This window comes from Phoenix dactylifera, chromosome 13 (assembly GCF_051530095.1).
Source record: "Phoenix dactylifera cultivar Ajwa chromosome 13, Ajwa_hap1_PhDact_Kaust_v1.1, whole genome shotgun sequence".
Lineage (NCBI taxonomy): Eukaryota > Viridiplantae > Streptophyta > Magnoliopsida > Arecales > Arecaceae > Phoenix > Phoenix dactylifera.
The window spans coordinates 28263015-28278190 of NC_143202.1; the positions used below are offsets into that span (position 1 = coordinate 28263015).

Consider the following 15176-nt stretch of genomic DNA (forward strand, 5'->3'; position numbering starts at 1 on the left):
CGACAGAATATGCATGGCGTTAACACCGTCATCTTCTAGGTGTTTGAATTAGTATAGGCTCTTATGTATACTTTCAAAGCCTGGTACCACTATACTTATTTAGGTGAGGAGGGCTACAGCGTTGAATGGAATGTGCCATGAAACTTGCGTCCTCATTAAATCTCATGTTAGAATATTTTTGCTTTTAGAAAAAAACAAATTCCCGCTATGTTCAAGATTGGCAAAGCGAGTGGAATATGGGTAGCACCAATTGAGGAGCATGGGCACGGGGACGTCGATCTATTCCCTAGATAGTTTTTAGGTTAGCATCGAGAATGGAATCCGGCATCAAGCGCTTTGAGAGTGGGGTGCTCAAAACGAGGAAAAAGCTGGGTGATTGCGTAGTGGCGGCCACTCGTGTCTAAATCTAAGGGGGATTTGATGCGACCGTGAGGGGCTCGGGGGAAGGAAGAAAGAGAGAGAGCCGTGTCGGACTCTCCAACTCGGCACGCTCTAGCTTTAGAGGCCTTGTGGTGCGTGCGGTCGCCCCAGATGCTTCAAGTATCACTTCTTCCCTCCCTTTTTCCCCACCCCACCCAAAAGAAGGCACACTGCTTGGGATAGCTTTATGTTGCTGCGCTTTTGTGCTACTAATATAACCTACCCCACCCAACAACAGCCCCTCTCCCCAGTCCTCACCCCCAAGCTGTGCGTGGGAACTGGAGACCAATTAAATGGCGAGCCTGATTCCTGGTTGGATTCGAGCCAGCTAGAAAATAAGATCGACCATGCGACAAAGCACCTGCTCCAGTTTATCCTGGACCGGTTTTGAGTTTGATTGCCTCAAGAAGGAGATGATTCAGGCCTCTTATAAGGACAAATTCGAGAAGGCCAATATTTGACGATTGACGAAGAAGATCTTTGAGTCAAGCAAAGAGAGTTAGGCTTCTTCTTGTTGCATAGTTAAAAGAATAAACCAATCTTTTGATATTTTGCGGCCGTCTCTACTTTTAAGTGGCTTGGAGAAGCAATCGAGCAAAAGAATATGTCTTTTTATTATTGTTATAGAATGAAAAAGTTGGGCGCAAGGCACTAGAACAGCTCTAGCTTGCAACTGCTTCTTAAGAAAATCCAAGGATAATGGTTCACTATAACGGAGACATGGGCTGGATGTCATGTGGGCCGAGGAGATCAACATGATTTTTTAATTCTGATATACCTGGCCCAATCAGTCTCTAACTTGACCCAGAGGATAGCCCAGGTGCAATCGTGGTGTAACAAAGTGACGCACCAAGATGGTTAGGCTAGTTCGAAAATTTGGGCTCCTGGAAATGGCTCACTCGCCGTCGATGACCCCGACGAACATCCGGAGGTGTTCGGATTTCACATCAAGCTGAAAAAATGCGCATGGTGTCCTCAACTATGAAGCACGTATCCGTGGAAATGTGCCAACCACTGGATGTGTACCCCGGACGCAGAGCAAGCAAATGAATCATGAGTCTAATTTGCGAGTAGGCCGCATGGACCCTGTGTCTTTTTTTTTTTCCCCTCCGGTTCCGAGGTTAAGTTCCATGACATCACTCCTCTTAAAATTATTGAGAGAAAAAAGATGTAGAAAATCGGTCTTACTAGTTCATATTTAATTGCCTCATAAGAACCGCTTTTTAAATTTTACAAGAATTCTGAAAGGTAGGGGGAGATGAATTGGGCCACAAGGACACTATAATGTTGACGCAGCCCGTGGATGATGTTGCTTTGACCTAGCCCTCCGTGTATCCCCATGAAGAAAAGTCAGTGGAGGTTACAAGATGATATCTATATATATGATATTAGGTTCGAGATAACCACAACCGAAACTAAATTATATGTATAAATATAAAAAGATAGTAACATATGTGAACTAAGGTCGCTTAGAAAACTGCTCATTCACTCATAAGTCTATAACTCATGCAACGAAAACAATTAATGGTTGACGTCAATGCTCCAACAAATTAAGTGGTTGGAAGTGATCTAAGAGCAGAAACAATTAAACGGCCTCCGATCTTCCCACATCATCGATGCTGACGAGGGGGGAGGTACCAATCTATCATATGAATTAGCAGGGCTTGGCTAACAATAAAAGAAAAAGTTGCGCCCACGTACCCACCACGCCCCTCGGGTCAACCGGGCCCCCACCCCCACCTGCAGGGCTTGCAGACTCGGTCCTCGTTCAGTGTTTGCAGTTCCCACTAAGCGACCGCGCCGCGTTAAAAGGAATTGATTGGATTGACCAAGATCGCTCTCCGACTCTCGACGTAGAAGTGAAAAACGATGGACCACCAAGAAATGGGAAAGAATGGTATTGTTCATGCCACTCCTTTAACTATATTTCAGATGTATTGTTCATGCGAGTCCTCGTCAAAACTTTTTGAGTTTGATGATGGATCTTAATCCTGTCCCTGATACCTTCTAAACTATTTTTTATTGAGTTTGATATGTCTACGTTTCTTATTTTTCAAAGTACATTGTAATTCTAAACTTATTATGTAAATTTAATGAGATATGACAATATAAATATTTCGAATGATCTGATGTTTGTATCAATGTAAATATAATACATGTTCATATTATTATAATATGTGTTTTATAATATTAATTTATATTTTTATTTTTTTTAAAAAAATATAATTTCCAACACTTTTAAGTTTCGGTAAAAAACGTCGTAGCACAAGCCTGGCACGTCTCTGCCGACGCTTTAAAACGTTCTCGAAAGTTAGGATTATACCAACGCTTTCGCGTAGTGTCGGCAAAAACGGAAATTTACCGACGCTTTAAAGGGTTGGATTGCCGACGCTCAAAAGCGTTGGCGAAAATCCCGAGAAAAACCATGAAAAATTTATCTGTCATGGCCGACGCTTATAAGCGACGCTAAAAGTTGTAAAGTGTGTTAGAAAAAGTGAATTTTTCTGGAGTGAGTGTAGGGCAGCTTGCAAAAAAGGGCTATAACATGGATATCAACAGGAGTATTTGTACCATCAGCATTAATAAAAAAGGATTGATAGCAAAGGTAAATATGTATCAAAATCTTTTATTCCCATTAAATATTAATTGTGGAGGTTTACAATGCCTTACTTGATAATTGGTTGTGGCTCCTATGTTTTGGACACTCAAATTTTCGTAATCTAAAATTTCTTACTAGTAAGAAGTTAGTTTTAGGGCTACTGTATATTGATTGTCCGAATAATCTTTGTGAGACTTGTATTTTAAGGAAGAAGCATAGGGATGTCTTTCCTAAAGAAAAAACTTTGAGAGCCAAGAGGCTGCTTGAACTCATTTATTCAGATTTATGCTCTGTGTAGGTTTTGTTTGATTTGTGGTAGCAGATATTTTATTTCATTTATTGATGATTTCAGTAGAAAGATATAGATTTGTTTTTTGAAGCAAAAAATCTGAAGCATGTGATGCATTTAAAATTTTTTTGGCTTATGTTGAAAAGCAAAGTGGGCATTTTATTAAAATTTTGAGAATTGATAAAGGCACTAAGTATACTATTTGTCATGATTTTTTGAAGAAATATGGTATTGAGCATCAGTTAATTGCCGGTTATACTCCTCGAAAAAATTGAGTGGCGGATATATGGTTGGATGCATGTTACATTATAAAAATTTGCAAAAAGGTTTTTGGGTTGAAGCTATTGCTTGTGTTGTTTATATTTTGAATAGGTGCCCACTAGAGACATACAGGGAAAAACTCCATAAAAAATATAGATGTGAAGGAAACTTGATATTAAACACTTAAGGGTATTTGGTTGCATCACCTATGCACATGTGCCAAATGCGTTGAAGAAGAAATTTGATGATAAAGCAAAAAAATATATTTTTATTAGCTGCAGTCATGAGACAAAGGGTTATAAGTCATATAATCCAAAGAATGAGAAAATGATCATTAGCCGTGATGTCATTTTTTATGAGAAAGCTACTTGGAATTGGTCCATTAAAAAGAAGTAGTCATCTCAATCGTTTGTGGTAGCTAATACAAATTATGAAAGGTATATCGAAGAACAAGGTGTGCAGGGTACAAGTGCTTCGGTTCTATTGCATATAGTGTCTATTCCTGCAGAATTGTCTAGTCGTGCACAATGCTAGCGTTGTCTACCTTCTCATTTGCATGATTTTGTTGTTGGTAATATTCATGATCCATTTGATGATGAATTGGATAATTTTGCTTCAATTGTAGATTGTGATCTATTGACATATGACAAAGCAATTTGTGATGATTATTGGATTCAAGCGACGGATAAAGAAACACATGTGATCTTGCTACTCTTTCAAGTGGTAAGAAACCAATTGATGTTAAATAGGTATGAAAGACAAATTTCAAGCCGAATGGAGAGAGAGACTATTTCAAGGCTCAGTTGGTAGCTAACGGGTACAAGCAAAAATTAGGTATTGATTACTTTGAAGTGTTTGCTCCTATTGCTAGACTTGATACATTACGTATGATTAATTTCCTTGCTGTTCATAATTGTTGAAAAATATTTTGAATGGATATGCAATCTACTTTCTTGAATGGCATGATAGAAGAGGAAGTTTATGTTGAACAGCCCTCGGGTTATATGAAGAAATGGGAAGAAAATAAAGTTTAGCGGTTGAAGAAGCTTCGTATGGATTGAAGCAAGCATCTAGAGCACGGTACATATACGTACATCGACTCATATTTTATTGAACATGGATTTAGTGGATGTCCTTATGGGCATAATATTTTGATCTAATTCACAAGGTGATGTTGTTATTATGTGTTTATAAGTGGATGACTTGATTTATACTAGCAATAATCTGAAATTGATGGCATAATTTAGGAAGGCTATAATTGCTCCATTTGACATGACAAATATAAGTTTGACGTTGTATTTTCTTGGCATCGAGATAGTTCAAACAGATGATGGTATATTTATTTTGCAAATAGAAATATACTAGTGACATTTTGAAGAGATTCAAGATGGAATCATGCAAGCTGGTTTTAACTCCAATTGAAGAAAGATTGAAGGTGGTAAAAGACGATGCAAGTGAATTGGTAGATCCTAAAAATTTTAAAAGATTAGTAGGAATTTTAAGGTATTTGACTTTTACTAAGCCTGATAACATATATGGTGTTAGAATTATAAGCAGATTTATGAAGACTCCACATCAATCCCACTTGCAAGCAGCAAAGCATATTTTAAAATATCTCAAAGGAATGCAAAGTGACGGTATTTTTTTATTCATGTGCCAATAGTATGGAATTGGTTGGATATAAAGATAGTGATTGTGCAGATAAAATTGAAAAGCAGAAAAGTACATTGAGACATGCTTTCCATCTTGTGTCAGGAATATTTTCTTGGTTACCAAAGAAGCAACACATAGTGCTACTTAAGCAATATGGTTACGTAGAATACTTGGAGAGTTGCACCATCATTAAGACATACTTACAAAAAAATTTTGTGATAACAAGTCTACAATCATGTTGATAGAAAATCCTGTGTTTCATGGTCTCAACAAGTATATTTATATCAAGTTTCATTGCATTCAAGATTTAATAAAGGAAAAGGAAATTGTGATTGAATTTTGCTCATTTGTAGATCAAATCGTAGATATTTTCGCAAAAGAATTAAAAGCATATGTTTTTCTGAAGCTTAAGAAGATGATTAGTATGATCGAGTTTGAAGAATTTGGTTTAAGGAAGACAATGTACAAGTTAGTAAACCAAATTACGAAAGGTTTTATTTTGTTTTTTATTGGTTGTTGTTTGGTGTTTTGTGTTGGGTGTATTATAGGATCAAATGGCTCTGGATTTTCTTATTATATAGGGACTAGTGGCTTTGATGTTATGGTTTTTTTATTAAAAAAAAGAGGATTGTTTTGCCGCCGTCTTCTTCCTCAAAAGGCCTCAACTATGTCTATGTATTTAATTTTTTTAATATTTGTGTGGTCAAATAATTAAATTACATTTGATCTCCAATGCCTATCCATCATCATGCTTCGAAGTACATCCTACTCATCCATTCATGGAATCATATTTGAGTGCCACTTCTCATAAATGACAAAAAAAAGGCTAGTCTCATAACATCCCAAAAACGCATCCAAAAAAGCTAGTTAGAAGATATTTTTTGAATTTCTTAGTCCTATATTGGCACACAAGATCTCTCCATTATATAATTGATAAGAGATTAAACATATGCCTGTACTTCCTTCATTTAAACTCTAGTGTTCTCGCCAGATTAAAGATCTAAATCTAATTAGTTCTAATCATAAACACGATGATTGACCCACAATTAGCCCTAAAATGACCCACATTGCAACTATGTCGACATAAACCACGAGCCGCATAAGCTCTAGTACTATTTATAATAATCGAGGACCTCACCTAAAAAGACGAGTTTGAAGATATTATTTAGATTCTTTAGCACCGTATATGTACTTAATATCTACCTCATGTATAATCAATGTGTGACTGAACACATGCTTACATGAGTCCTTACCTACTTGTCTACTTAAGACCTAGTGTTCTTTCCAAACTAAGGGACAAATCCAATCAGATCCAATCACGAATACTACATTCAACCAATGGTCAATCCTAAAAGGATCCAGCCGCAATATCCATTGATCAACATAGATCATGAACTGGGTTCACTCTAATATCATTTGTAACAACCCATGACCATACTAAAATGGCTATTTAGAAGGTGTTATTTGAGTTTCTTGGCTCTATATACATCCACAATCTTCTTTGTACATAATTAAGATGGAACTAAATACATGCCCGCATAGACTCATAAGTCCCCTAATCCCCCATTTGAAATGGATTTTGGTGAAAGTTGGTTTTAGTTTTAGACATATATGAAACCTGATTTTTTGGTTTCAAAGCTAATTTTTGTTTCATAAACTTTTATTAGAAATGTTAGGATGCTCGTAAGATTTTAGGAGATGTTTTTTTTTTTTTTGATACAAACTAGAAGATGGTGTTTGATTGCTTATTAGGGTTTGAAGACACGTATTTTTGGAAAATGGACAAATTTACCTATTTAACCTCACTATTAAAGCTGTGAATAAGTCGGGTTGACCCATGACTCGACCTGACCCACTTAGATCCGACCTATTTTGAAGGACCCGTGGGGCCGGTTCTAAGTTTACTGAATTGAAATCTAACCCATTTGAAATTTTGATAATTTTAGATTTTGAATCCTACAACTCGACCCGGCTCGATCTGAATCTGTAAAATTATTTGGGCTCGCAGGTTACACCCCGCGGGGGTGCAAATACAAGTTTTGAAGCCATGGATGGGTTGACCCGAACTAGACCCGACCTAGATCCGAACCGAACCCAAATTTTTTAGGTTGAGTTTGGGCTATATATGGACTCGACCCAATCTGAATGATCTGTTGGGTCAAAAATTATAACAGTAGATCCGACCCGATCTGATCTGAGGAAGAGATAAAATTAATTTAAGTATTGGTAGTAATAATAAGATATTATTTTATTGTAGATTATACGACTAATTAAAGTATTATTTGAGAACAGACGCATCTTAATATTATTGTCCGCCAAAGAAGTAAACCCCGCGATCTTGTGCTAGGAATATTTAGGTGCACAGCAACGGCACCGGCCTTGCTCATGGTGCACAAGAATGTCGTCGTACAAGTAGAATTCATGGTACGATAAATCATGATGAACCAAAACTGGTGTTTAATTTTATGATCATAACGATCATAAACAAAATGGACACAAAAGACACGACATTGCTTCCTGCAGAGTTCAATGCACTTGGACGAATAATAAAAAAATGCAAAAGAAAACATTACAGCCATCCAACCGATAAGACCAGGCCACAGGCGCAGTCAACTACACTTGGCGCTTCGCGATCTTGCCAACCTTTCTCCTGATTGGAGGGTTGCGGGAGAGGAGGGAGATGCCAAGGATCACGGCCGTCCATCACCAGCCGCCCCACGCTGGGAATGGATGGATCGATGGACGGGCCGTTCTGATGAAGGACACGAACGAACGGATTCAGGCTGGTCTGTAGTTAGGATGACCGGTAGGTGGTTGATTCACCGGGACTGGGAGGAGAGATTGGAAGCATGATCGGCGCCGTCGTCGTCGTTGTGGGCCCGCGGCCAGGGTGTCATGTCCATGGGGTAGCTGCCGAGGACGCGGAGGAAGGAGGTGAACTCTTGTACCTCCCCGAGCGCGTTCTGCGCCCGCGCCTCCGCCAGCGACGCCTGGAAGTCGACGTAGAACATGTAGTCGAAGTGCTTGGCCGTGCCGCCGTCGGCTTCGTCCACGATCCGGATGGGCCGGTTCCGGTGGGGGCGGCTCTCGATCTTGGTGAGGGAGATGTTCCGGAAAGCGAAGGCGGAGAGGACCTTGAAGAGCACGGAGGTGCCTTCCCCGTCTTGGGCGAACACGATACTGGTCTTGAAGGGCCGGTCGGTCCGCGGAATGATGGGCTCCCGGGACAGCATCACGAACCGGGTCACGTTGCTCGGGTCGTCCTGTATCCCGTCCGCCAGCACCTCCAGCCCGTACAGCTCCGCCGCCCGGGCCGACGCGATAGCCGCCGCGTCCCGGAGCCCGTTGGCAGCCACGTACTCGGCGGCGCCGGCGGTGTCGGGGAAGGCCTCGCGGGACACGTTGAGGCCCATGCCGCTGAGGGTGAGCTCGCACTGGGCCAGGGCCTGCGGGTGGCTCAGCACCCGGGTCAGGCACTCCCGCCGGACCCCCGGGAGGGCCATCAGGCAGTGGTGCACCGGCAGCTGGACCTCCCCCACGATGTGGAGGTGATGCCGGAGGAGGAGGTCGTAGTTTCGGTGGATGCTGCCGCCGAGGGAGTTCTCCACGGGAAGGACCGCGCGGTCGGCGATCCAGAGCTGCAGCGCCTGGAAGGCCGTCTCGAACTGGTCGCAGGGGATGGCCTCGCACTCCGGGTACGCCTTGCCCGCGGCCGCCTCGCTGTACGCCCCCGGGACGCCCTGGTAGGCCACGCGGAGCCGGGACCCGTGCATCGGGGTCGGGGCCAGGTCCGCGATCGTCAGCGGCCGCGGGAGCTGCACCACATCCAGAGTGGCGGCCGCGGCGGACTCGTGGCCGTTGACGACCGCGGGGACCGGGTTTGCCTCGTGGTGGTGGTTGTCCACCTCCCCCCTCCCAACGGCGGAAAGGATGGCGCAGGTGCTCTTCCAGTCGGCGAGGCTGGGTCCGACGGCGCCGTGGAAGAAAGAGCAGCCGGCGCCGGAGATCTCCGGGCGGTGGGTGATGCATTCGACGAGGTGGCGTCGGAAGCGGAGGGCGGGTTGGGGTAGTCTTCTGGGAATCGGCGGTACCGAAAGGGATTGGTGGGTTAAGGTTCCGAGGCTGCTGGTAGTGGGTAGAGGGAGAGGCTGGATCGCCGCCATCGCTGTCGGGTTAAATGTGATCGGACGCGCTATTACTGGAATTGAATAGCGGGGGGAGAAAGAGAGAGAGAGAGAGAGAGAGAGAGAGAGAGAGAGAGAGAGGGAGGAGAAGGAGATGAGAGGATGGTGGGTGGTTTGAGCTGAGGAGAGGGAGGCCTTTCCGAAGCTGGAGGGGAACAAGGCTGGTGGTGATTATATAGGCATGCGTACCGGGGAAAGGAAAGGAAAGGGGATGGAAAGTGTTTCGCAACGTTTTGGTTTGGTCTGGTCAATGCCGCACCTACCGTACCTGCTCTTGCTCTCCTCTCTCTGTCTGCTTCGTTCCATCCATATTCTAAAACTATCGCATCTTAATTAGCAATCCTAATCCGTTCTCGTGCTCTTAATGACCAACGTTTTATAAATCCAGCGTATCTATAAAAATGGGTGATACGGTAGGACGCGTCCCGGAGATTAGGACGACCCCACCTGAGCCACAGCATGCAGGATCCGCCTATGATGGATGGAGCAACTAGTTACTCCTATTTTTGTTTTTTTTTAAAAAAAATTCTGGAAGGAAAAAATTGAAGTACTCATCTTAGTCATTGAGTAAAAAAAATAAAATAAAAAAAGCCAGCATGGCCAAAAATAGATAGATATAAATAGATATTAGTATAATCATATCTATATCTCAATTTGTTTGAGAAAGAAATTAAATCGAGATGATTTCGATAATAATTTTTAAAATTAAAAACCATTCGGTTTCTATTTAGCTTTCGTCACTGGTACATTTTCCAATTCGAAAACGGAACATATCCAATTATTAATTTTCTTAGTACATTCTATATTTAGTATAAATCCAAATTGGAAACTACTTGAGATAATCTCTAGAACATTTATAAATATTAATAAAATTATAGACGTTAAATAAATGGTAGTAAATTATATTATAAATTATCTTATGAAATAAGCTTTTTTTTTCTTCTCTTTTCTTAGGTATAATATGTTCGTGAAATGTTGAAGGCAAAATGAAGGATTGAATTTTTCATAAATTTTTTTGTATTGAAAATTTATCATTATTTCTGATATAGTTGGACTTATTTTTAATTTAGATTGGCGTTTGTTGGATGATTGTATCATTATTTTTGAATTATTGAGTTTCTTTTATAGTGGTATTATTAGTTTTCGATATATTTATTAATTGAGTTGATATGAATTATATTATAAAAATTATAAAGGACATCTTTAATTTGGCTATTTATATGCGACAATTTTGAAATTAATAAAAAAGTTTAATAATTTTTGGTTTCATTTTTGGTTTGTATTTTTTTCAATGACAGTTATATTTTTTTTATTTAAATAAATTTTCAGTTTTGGTTTTAGTTTTAGTTTTAGTGAGCGACACCAGATTTCGAGTTCGATTTCGGTTTTTTCACTAACAATACCAAATCTGCCTCATTAACATCTCTAACTTGGATAAGGATTTGATATTTATTGCATGTCCTTACTTTTTGTTGTGGCATTTAATAACGAAGATGATTTGGTATAATATGATTCATCCAACCTATGACTTATGTGAGGCCTAGAGGCACCCAGAAACTCTCCAAACATTTTGGTTTAGCCTCCTCTGCCGAGACTAGCAAACCTGAGTCAGCCAACCTTCGAGGTTGATATCTCTTGGCTCAGCTTAATCACTTAGGCCATCAATTTGAGCCAAGTAAGATCTTTCCATAAAGGAAGCAGCACGATCCCTCTGCCTCAAATCTGCATATGGTCTAAGCAATCTTATCATATATCAAGCTGTTATAACATATCTTACAAGATTGTTATACTACATCATCAGTTTGTTATGGTACAATCTTAAGTTTGTTGGATATGATTTGCTGGAGATTCGCAATCCTACTATAAATAAATTCACAGGCCCTCCACCAAAAAGATAACACAAAAGTTACTATAGCACCTACCGATCTGTGTTGAGAATCATTGCTTATTCTATTTATGCTAGGATTCCATTTCTTGTTTTATTCTACTAGAATACCTATCCTTAGTAGTTATCAAATCTTATCTTTTAGTGGGTGATAGTTATCCTTCCGCAAAAAAAGCAGCTCGATTCCTCTGCCTCAAATCTGCATATGGTCTAAGCAATCTTATCATATTTCAAGCAATTATAACATATCTCTGTAAGATTGTTATACTACATCAACAGTTTGTTACGGTACAATCTTAAGTTTGTTGGATATGATTTGCTGGAGATTCGCAATCCTACTATAAATAAATTCACAGGCCCTCCACCAAAAAGATAACACAAAAGTTACTATAGCACCTACCGATCTGTGTTGAGAATCATTGCTTATTCTATTTATGCTAGGATTCCATTTCTTGTTTTATTCTACTAGAATACCTATCCTTAGTAGTTATCAAATCTTATCTTTTAGTGGGTGATAGTTATCCTTCCGCAAAAAAAGCAGCTCGATTCCTCTGCCTCAAATCTGCATATGGTCTAAGCAATCTTATCATATTTCAAGCAATTATAACATATCTCTGTAAGATTGTTATACTACATCAACAGTTTGTTATGGTACAATCTCAAGTTTGTTGGATATGATTTGCTGGAGATTCGCAATCCTACTATAAATAAATTCACAGGCCCTCCACCAAAAAGATAACACAAAAGTTACTATGGCACCCTATCGATCTATGTTGAGAATCATTGCTTATCCTATTTATGCTAGAATTTTATTCATTAATTTATTCTACTAGCATACCTTTCCTTTAGTGGTTATCAAATCTTATCTTTTAGTGGGTGATAGTTATCCTTCCGCAAAGGAAGCAGCTCAATCCCTCTACCTCAAATCTGCATATGATCTAAGCAATCTTATCATATGTCAAGCTGTTATAACATATCTTTACAAGATTATTATACTACATCAACAGTTTGTTACGGTACAATCTCAAGTTTGTTGAATATGATTTGCTGGAGATTTGTAAACCTACGATAAATAAATTCACAGGCCCTCGACCAAAAAGATAGCACAAAAGTTACTATAGCACCCTACCGATCTGTGTTGAGAATCATTGCCTATACTATTTATGCTAGGATTCAATTCCTTATTTTATTATACTAGAATACCTATTCTTTAGTAGTTATCAAATTTTACCTTTTAGTGGGTGATAGTTATCCTTATCCTTTAGTAGTGATCAAGTGTTATCTTTTAGTAGGTGATAGTTATCCGTATTCTTTAATAGTGGTCACGTCTTATCTTTTAGTATATGTTAGTTTCTGAATTTGAGTAGGAATCAAACATTCCACCCATTGATGTTCTATTTAAAGGGACCGTTGGTGTCTTCTTTAGTATTGTTACGTTCTAAACCCATCACCTGGGCGGACCACGTGACACGGCAGCATGAGCCCTAAAGTAGTGCCCTAAAGATCATATAAGGCCTAAAATAAATAAAATCCAATAACACCACAATTAATCAATTAATCTAAATAAATAAATCCAATATATCCAATTAACCAAACTGATTTAGTTACAAGAACTTCAAATATTCATCGGTATCAAGAAAAAATAAACTAACTACTTAATGACTTTGATACTCAAGCTCCAAGTCTAACCCATCTGAAATTATACATCTTGCGACTCTAAAAAAGAGAGAAAAAGAAGAGGTTGTGAGCTTTACAGCCTAGTAATAATCTCCACACATCCACACCAACACAACAATAATATATGTTTGAAAACTATAAGAAATCATTGCACACATCATGAAATCATAAATTGGCTATCAATAATGCTCAAATAATCAGTATAAATATGTACATTAAATACCAATAGAAATCCAGCTACACAAGAGTGATATATCATGCAATATCTCATAAATATTTATTAGTGTTTTCAATATTTTTCATTCCATTCATTTTTAACTTGATTCGGATCAATTATCTTTTGACTTTGGGCCAAATCTCATCAGTCACATTTTCCAGCCTGTGGTGGAGCTTGTTAAGATTACATTTCCAATCTATGACGGAGCCTGCTATAGTTTCACATTTCCAAAGTATGATGGGTCCTGCAACAGTTTCACATTTCTAGCCTGTGATGGGGCCTGCCAAAAATACTATATTTTTATCCTGTGACAAGGCCTACCATAGTAACGAGATAAGCCCAAAGTCTTTGATTATTCTATCTGGTTCATATCCACACATCATTTTTTTTTTACTTCTGGTTTTGGACTAACCACAGTCATGTTTACAATCTGTGATGGGGCAACCAATATAACATGGTTAGTTCAGAGCACCACATCCATTAGTCCGATTATGCAAGTATAGGTTATGCTCATATATGCATCCATCATACCATCAATTTCAAGCATACTTGATCAAAATATAATTTAATATAGAGATCATCAAAAAACTACTCTTGCTTCTTGTTTATCTTGATCATTAGCACATCATACATATATAGGTACAAAAATATTGCTTCTAGACAGATTAGTGTATAAGAATTCTTACCTCTTTGTTGACAGCCAGATAAACTAATCACCTGCCCACACTGCTATCTACGAACTGAGGTGCGCAGAACCTTGCTCAATGTCCTCTTGTCCAAAAAATTATTTTCCTACAGAATTAAGTCAACATTAAAAATTGTCCGAGATATCCGACAACCTAGAACCCTCTACTGATTAACTAAAGGGGTCCATCATGTAGCAACCCAGGACTTTCTAGCAACCCTCACAACCAATGATCTTTCTGGATTGAGCTAGAGAGAAAGTACCAATCGAAAGAGAGAGAAACTAGAGTATAAGATTTTATTAGGCTTCTTTCTGTCTGAATGATTGTAGCCCCATACAAAACCAGGGCTTGAATATGTAAGTAGATTCGTATAGAAAGATATACGATGCCAACTAGATAACAATGCACAATTATTTGGAATCAGTCACTATAGCATAACTCAATCCATCTAATCAAGAAACATATATCCAATTAAAGTAATAGATCAAAAATTATGGGCCTAATGGTGACTGACAAGAGTCGGGTGCAGGATGGACGGAGTAGACTAGGTAGCAGCATCCAACGATCTGGGTCGGTCTACTCTATCCATTCAATGGTTCAGGTAACACAATAAGAATTCATGATGATAGAGTCCAATGGTGCTCGGCGATGGTCAAGGTAAGGCTAGCATTACGAATGGTCACAGTGATACTGATCCAAGATCCTATATTGGGTCAACCCGAGTCTACAATAAGAATATTTGTGACCCTCCTGTTGGGGTGCAAAGTCCTCCGATTAGAACGTTCTTATATAGATCAATCTCTTCTTATGAAATCAAACTCAATTATATATAAAAAAAAGTAGACTAGTAACCTAGACTGCCTACCGGCGTCCACCAGGGTCCATCACCAGATCCTCCCTGAGTCCCTTCTACCACCTACCTAAGTCAACTAGAGAGAGACCAAGAGAGAAAAAGAAGAAGAAGGGAAGTGAGAGAAACATAATAGAGAGGAGAGAGAAAGAGAGAGGAGAGAGGAAAGAGAAAGTGAGAGCTTTCTCTTCTTCTCCAAAATAGGCGAGAGTCTGTCTCTCCCTTCTCTCTTCTCAGACTAGGGGTGGCACGGCCAAGGGCGGTCAAGCTCCGGCAACAGTGGCCTTCGGTGCGGCACCACCGGCGACAGTGGTTGGTCGGCAAGAAGAAGGGAAGAAGATCAATCCACACCACCCGACTTCAAACTTTTCAAATTGACCCTTTACCGTGGCTATCTCCCAATCTATAGTCACATGAATACAAGGGTCCCCAAGGGCGACGTAACTCGGCCTTTT

General features: G+C 39.7%; 1 pseudogene across 1 annotated transcript; it reads right to left on the minus strand.

Annotated features, from left to right (window-relative positions):
• Window positions 1-7662: 7662 nt before the first annotated feature.
• LOC120112105 (arogenate dehydratase 1 pseudogene) lies at window positions 7663-9990 on the minus strand (annotated as a pseudogene). Its single transcript, XR_015972744.2, has one exon. The product of XR_015972744.2 is annotated as an arogenate dehydratase 1 pseudogene (transcript).
• Between the last annotated feature and the right edge of the window lie 5186 nt (window positions 9991-15176).